The following is an 8,197-nucleotide window of genomic DNA, read 5'->3' on the forward strand; positions in this document are numbered from 1 at the left end:
TTTTTTTTTTTTTGGCCGATTTGCACATATGGAAAGTTTGGGCTTATAGTTGCATTTTTTTCTCTTTCTTTTTTTTTTTTGTTTTGTTTAAATAGAATGACATTTTGATCATTTTACGTTAATAATGACGTTTAGCGCAAATAAATGTGGAAATAGAGACAAAAATGCCAAAACATAAATGGTAGGGACATTTTTTACAATAAACTTGAAAGGTAGGAACATTTTGCACCAACTAACGGCCAAAAGCAACCTAGACAATTATCAATGTTCTTAGTTTTTCAACAAAAATAATCCTCTTGGTGGAGAGAGAGAGAGATCAGCAACAAACTTTATTTTATTTACTTGTTCGTTTTCATCTTTTTCTTTTTCAAGGGCAGGGAGTTCGCTGGGATGCAATAATGACGATGATAACCAGTACAAAACGCAAGCAATGTCACAATGGAGTCCCTCATCTCTTGAAAATAAGTTCATTTGAGAATGTCAAGCCTGGCATTAATCCCCTCTTTTTAAGCCAAAATATAGCACAAAAGATGAGAAGGAAAGAAAACTGTAGAGGTTAAAGTATAGTGTATAAATTATTATTACAATTACAATGCGGAAACATAAACTCTTAAAGTGAAAACACCCAACAAATCGAACCAAAGCTTCTTCAACACCATCGGTGGAGTGTCCTATGATGTTGAGTTCAGATTTGTGCCACACCGAATCATACACTGTCGTTCACAGGAATGACAATGAATATACCAAGAAAAGGATCCATCAAAAGCCACCAAAAATTTCGCCGGAGATATGAACTTCTCCTGCTTGGTTACCTATTTACACTTTCTCTCTTTTGTTTTGCCAAGTCCAAATAAAATACGTAAAGAAGTCTTGTAATTATAGAGTCAAAACCATTTGAATTCAAATTCAAATATTGTACTATGATCAAAAGTGAATGTAACATGACTAGCAAAGGAGAATTGACCACAAGACTAAATCCAACCATTGAATTTAATATATGGTCCAAAATACTCCTAAACTTAGCACAATTATCCCCTTCAATCTCTTTAGACCTATTAACTTGTAACATGTGGATGGAGTGATCCACCTCCCAAAAACAATGTTAGGAAACATCAGACAACGGTCAAACACACCTTATCATTATCCAGATAAATTTGAAAGAAGTTGAATAATACCTCCCAGAGAAGAAATTTCCTTCAACGCATGCGAAAGCGACAAGTCTCTGCACATAAGCACCAGCTACTGGTATATATTAGCAAATGTTTAATGAACTGTAACAACCATACGTCTCACTGTAACATGCTAATCATGATTATCCAAATTACTATGTTCAGAGAGATAGGCTTAAGCACCGAAAAGCATGGGAGTCATTGACGAGAAAATAATCCAAAAACCTACAACTCCATGAAATGAGAAGCTAAATCCAAGACTATATTTTTGAGTTCTTTCACCGATGTCTCTCAAAACATGCTATGAATTAAAGCAATTAGCGTAGGTACAACCTGCTACTTCCAATGAACTTCCAGAAATTGGTAAGCATTGCTTGAATGTTGATAAATGTTCAGTTTCAGAGTCTTGATTACAATGATTGATAAAAAAGTACACGAGGGTAAACTGATACCTCTTAATCCAATGCAAGGCCCACTTTGCCTTCTGTGAAACACAAGAAATGTCTTTGATAGCATTGAACAATCTGTTCTTCTCTTCTGACTCCTTGATGTATGTCTCCAGAAGTAAGCTGTACATCTCTATGATAATGTTTACAATCAGGTGACACAAGCATGCTGTGACCAAAAGACCATTTAAATATTGCAGGGGTAATAGAACAAATCACACTTCTACCACTAAACTATACCCGCCACCTATATTTTCCACTACCATTTGAAATCCATAAAATGCCCGAGCCTATTTAATAAAGAATGAGCCTATTTAATAAAGAATTGATGTCAGGTAGATGTACCTAAAGTGGCATTACTGATAGCTCTTCTCCATAGAGATTTTGACTATATCACTACTACATAAAAAAAGAAATGTTTCACTACTGTCGAAAGAACAGTAAATTCTTCCATTTTGTTTCACTGTAACTTTTTTTTTTATTGAGAGGAAGCAACGACGCCGTTTATCTTACGTGTTTGATACAGTGACTTTGTTGCTTTTCCTCAATTTACGCAGCATGGAAGATTATGTCATAGAGCTCTATTTACTCTTTCTCCATTTTTACAAGCTACAATCATGCCTCTTTATTTCTCCACACTAATTCAAGAGCAAAAGTGTGAATTCCATAAATATATGATTGAAAATATGTTTAAAGAAAAATAAATTTTAAAAAATGAAGACCAAACATGTTATCAAATGAATATATTTATTTTTCGAAAAATAAGTTTTTATTGTCATTTCATTTTTATTGTGAAATGATTCTAATTTTAATATGTTATATTGTACTTCAAAATTACATAATCTATTAAACATAATTTTTAAAATTAATTTTTATAAAGTAATATATTTTTATGAATTTTTTTTTGTAAAGTAATTTTTTTAGTAAAGTAAACGGAGGCTCGTGTTGAGGCCTCCAGAATTACGGAGGCTCAAGCATGAGCCTCCGTAGTAACGGAGGCCTCCATAATTGTGGAGGCTCAATAAAAAGGGCAATATTTCACTACTATAGAAAGAACAGTAGATTTTTTTATTTTGTCTCACTGTAGGCTTTTTTTTTATTGAGAGGAAGCAATGACGTCGTTTATTTTACGTGTTTGATACAGTGACTTTATTGCTTTTCCTCAATTTATGAGTCATGGAGGATTATGTCATAGAACCCTATTGACTCTTTCTCCATTTTTACACGCTACAGTCATGCCTCTATTTCTCCACACTAATTCAAGAGCAAAAGTGTGAATTTCATAAATATATGATTAAAAATATATTTAAAGAAAAATAAATTTTAAAAAATGAAGACCAAATATGTTAACAAATGAATATATTTATTTTTCGAAAAATAAGTTTTTATTACCATTTCATTTTTATTGTGAAATGATTCTAATTTGAATATGGTATATTGTGCTTCAAAATTACATAATTTATCAAATATAATTTTTATAAAGTAATATGTTTTTATGAATTTTTTTTTTGTAAACTAATTATTTTAGTAAAGTAAACGGAAGCTCGTGTTGAGACTTCTAGAATTACGGAGGCTCAAGTATATTATGGAGGCCTCAACATGAGGCCTCCGTTGGCCTCCATAATTATGGAGGCCTCCATGTTGAGCCTCAATAACATTTTATTTTTTAAAATTAATAAAAATTTAATTATTTTATATTTTTTAGTACTATTATATTTCACCTTAAAAAAAATCATAAAAATATATTACTTTATAAAAATTAATTTTAAAAATTATATTTGATAAATTATGTAATTTTGAAGTACAATCTAACATATATTAAGATTAGAATCATTTCATGATAAAAATGAAATGATAATAAAAACTCATTTCTCGAAAAATAAATATATTCATTTGTTAACATGTTTGGTCTTTATTTTTTGAAATTTATTTTTCTTAAAAGATATTTGCAATCGTATATTTATGAAATTCACACTTTTGCTCTTGAATTAACCCACTCAATAAATTATTATTTAAACGGTTCGTAAACATTTTGATTGATATTATTTTTTGGTCATTCAAATGGTTATTATATACCTTTTACGTACATATATAAAAATAATATTTTTGTTTAAATTTACTTATGTACTCAAAAATAAACTTTTTTAAAGATACATGATTGATAACGTGAGAAAATGGTAAAAGAGATAGTGTGGAGAAATAGATAAGCATGGTTGTAGCGTGTAAAAATGAAGAAAGAGTAAGTCTCCATTATTTTATGTATTTTATTTTATCCTTTTCTCTAATCTTAATATGTTAGATCGTACTTCAAAATTACATAATCTATCAAATATAATTTTTAAAATTAATTTTTATAAAGTAATATGTTTTTATGATTTTTTTTTTTTTGGAAAGTGAAATATAATAGTACTAAAAAATATAAAATAATTAATTTTTTATTAATTAAAAAAATAAAATGTTATGTAGGCTCAACATGGAGGCCTCCATGTTAATTATGGAGGCTTTCATGTTGAGGCCTCCGTGATAAAAATGAAATGATAATAAAAATTCATTTCTTGAAAAATAAATATATTCATTTGTTAATATGTTTGGTCTTCATTTTTTAAAATTTATTTTTTCTTCAAACATATTTTCAATCGTATATTTATGAAATTCACACTTTTGCTCTTGAATTAACCCCCTCAATAAATTATTATTTAAACGATTCGTAAACATTTTGATTGATATTATTTTTTGATCATTCAAATGGTTATTATATATCTTTTACGTATATATATATATATATATATATATATATATATATATGTATATAATATTTTTTATTTAAACTTACTTATGTGATCAAAAATAAACTTTCTAAAGATACATGGTTGATAGCGTGAGAAAATGGTGAAAAAGATAATGTGGAGAAATAGAGAAACATAGTTGTAACGTGTAAAAATGCAGAAAGAGTAAGCATCCATTATTTTATGTATTTTTATTTTAAGAATATTAAAAAAATTAAGTTGATTAAATAAAATTAAATTATTATACTGAGAGCCAATGAAAAAAACAGAAAATAAAAAAATGCACGTTGAGGCCTCCGTAATTACGGAAGCTCAAGCACACATGAGCCTCCGTTAGCTCATGTTGAGGACTCCAGAATTACGGACACAAGCCTCCGTAATTATGGAGGCCAACATGTCCATAATTATGGAGGCCTCTATAATATTTTATTTTTTAAAATTAATAAAAATTTAATTATTTTATATATTTTAGTACTATTATATTTCACCTTCCAAAAAAAAAATCATAAAAATATATTACTTTATAAAAAATTAATTTTAAAAATTATATTTGATAGATTATGTAATTTTATGCATCCTGCGTTAATGTAATGAACTAAACGATTAGAATTTACCAAATATTTCGAATCTTCAACCAATTTTGAAAAATCTACAATTTTGACGCTAATAAAAATATAATAAATACAAAACTCGTGCAACGCACGTGTCAAAAACTAGTATTACTTAATAAACATAGATATTACACTCATTCCCATATTATACAGAAGAACATATATGCTCATCAATGATTCTTTTAGGCCCCGTTTGATAGGGAGAAGTTTCCATCTTCCACAAATTATAGGTGTTTGATAGTAAAATAATTTCATGGAATTCACTTTCCAGGCATTCCTCTCCCGCGCGTCTTTTCCAGCATTTGAAGGAATTTGTTTTTGGTGGGAAAGTGAATTCCAGCTTCTTCTTCTTCTTTTTTATGCTTTTTTTTTTGGGTAATGGAAATAAATTCTAAGAACAATTGTAAAATATGATATCTCTTAAATTGACAATTTTCATATAAAATAAAGTCAAACGAACACCAAAATATAGATGATTTTTGGATTTATTTTTTTCATTTTTTTTTACAATAGAAACAAATTTTATCTCCAATACCAGTAAATTTTATCATTTTAATTGACACTTTTCATGTAAAATAAAGTTAAACGAATATCAAAAAATACTTTTATTTCAACATTTTTCACTTAGAAAATTATATTAATCAAACACAATAAATTGACAATTACTAAAAAAATAATTTCTAGGCAATTCAATTTCCTGAAATTCGTTTTCTTTCCATCTAAATTCTATCTTTGCAATTAAACGGACTCTTAATAAACAAGCAATCAACTTGAAAAGAGTAGCAAATCAAGATGTCAGTAAATGAGTAAACAGGTAGCAGGACATCCTCTCATCAACAAAAATTTCAAGAAAAATCCCGTATTAAGTTGCTATTTAAGATGCCTGCAAAGGATGAATGCACATATTTTCAAAAGGATTAGGATTCCTCCATGTGGGTAATTGGATTCCACTTACCTATTCATTGTTAAATCTTCCTACATAAACAATCATAACCTTTCTTTAAGGATAAAAATCATATTTATTACTGGAAAGGATAAAATTAACTGCATGGCGAAGACCATTGGTAACTGCAAGATCTTCCAATTAGCCCTAAAAGGAGAGGGTTGATATGCATTCTCCAAAAATTGGACATGTTAGTTAAACTTAGCCCAAAAATTTATTATCACAATGTACTGCTATTTAGATCACACATTAATTTTCATCAAAGTTAACTGCAAGGTGTTATCCGCATTTTATGGTTATCTTTGCCGGTATATAATGATCGTAAAGTACATAAAGAACCTTCTTGTTGCCATAATTCTTCTTCTCGAGACATTGAATATCCTACTTCACTGAATGAAATAGAGAAAAGGATCAATTTAGCACAAAATTGCCATCCGCAAATATAATAAAGTAACTTTGGAAGCACAAAAATAATAAAAAAATAAAAAAACATTCGCAAACAGAAAAGCTCACCACTAGTTCAATTTGGATTCTAGTCTTTTTAAAATTGAACCACAATAATTTTTCATAAAAAATTCTGCTAAACTTCAAAATTAATTGCTTTTATCAGTAATTGATTTAGTTCAGGAAAAAAAAAAAAAAACACCCCACTATTTCATAGTTCCTCTCATGATAAGAACAAGTTAACTTTTGGAAGAAGGTTCATAAAACTAATGATTACTGAAGTTGAAAGGTAAACTGCCCAAAGAGGCACATACCAGTAAAAAGGATGAGGGTTCTCAAAAGCATCCATACAGTCAAGGCTAAAGACATAGATCTAAGGTCAAATCCATAAATTGAGGAAAAACAGAAACACGAATGAAAGATCAAACTGCCAAATTTTCTAAGACAATCCCATCTGATGCAGCAAAAAATGCCATCACGTGACATTCAAAGTGCTTTTCACATTTAGCTAGAGTTTCCCACAGATGCACATCCCGTGAGAGGTCAACCTCTTCAGCTGAAGTCTAAGCAAATACATGTTAATAAAAGTTATAGCAAAAAAAGAGAAATCATACAAGAAAACATTTATCTTATTAAAATAAAGAACAGGGAGGAAATGGGGAAAGCTCTAAATCAAGTGAAGCTAAGTAACGATCTTATCCTTAGCAAAGAGCATGACTTACACTAGCAACTTAAAAGTTTTAACCGCACAAAGATCGAACCATGAATGGTGATCAAACACATTAACATAATCGAGGAACTGTTGGATGAATTTTGTGAATAGTGACGCCGAAATAAGTATAATGATGGTGACAAATCCGAGGCAAGAGTTGGACTCTTTGTCCTTAAGTCGAATTTGCCCCGCAACGGTGCCTATGGATTTCGACAATCGACTCCCAAGATACAACGGCTACACTTGTGTTTGTAGCACTCCAAAACACAAGTACAACGAACCAAATGTAGGCTTATGTACTCCACAGATGAAATGAAAGAAAATCAAAATAAATGAAATGATTTTGATTTTGGATAGAAGAGAGGATGAGAGACGTTTTTGCATATCAAACTGTGAGGAATAGGACACCCAAAGGGTCCTATTTATAGACCATGAAGGGGTGTGGACGAAATGGTTGAGGCCAAACCATGCACCCTTTCCAAACAATGCACCTTTATGAAAAGGTGTCTATTCACTAATGGTTGAGGCCTTTATGTGCGCCCCGTTTGTGCGCCCCGAAGCGGCAAAGTGGCAAACAATTTTGCCTAAACGGATTGAGTCGAGCTTTTGAGTATTTGGCCGAATTCGATACGAACTTTAATCGATTTTCAATTCTCAATTTATTTAACCAATATCCAACAATCCCCCACATGAATGAAAATTCCTCGATATGCGCAACACAAAGCGAATGCAATGAAAATGAAATGCAGACTCTAACAAACGGAGTACACACGACAAGTCGTAGCATCAAGATAGGTAGCTTGTGGCCTTGAACCTTCTTTAGTTGAATACAATCGGATTTACTAGGCTAGTTGGTGAACGCGATGTCTTGAACCATCAAGTCGTTCGTGTAAAACCAAACAACTGTACCAACACCATGACTCATCTAACCTATTCGGTTCTCATGGTTGAGTCCATTTTGGCCCTGGACAACTCTTGGTTTCATAAGTGCTCTAAGAGAATTAAGCCTCGAATTCTCGTAGAAACGGCCCCATTTCACACTTATATAGGTGATCTCATACCTTTCTATCTCAAGGTTATGAATCA

Source organism: Olea europaea, unplaced genomic scaffold, assembly GCF_002742605.1.
Source record: "Olea europaea var. sylvestris unplaced genomic scaffold, O_europaea_v1 scaffold1395, whole genome shotgun sequence".
Lineage (NCBI taxonomy): Eukaryota > Viridiplantae > Streptophyta > Magnoliopsida > Lamiales > Oleaceae > Olea > Olea europaea.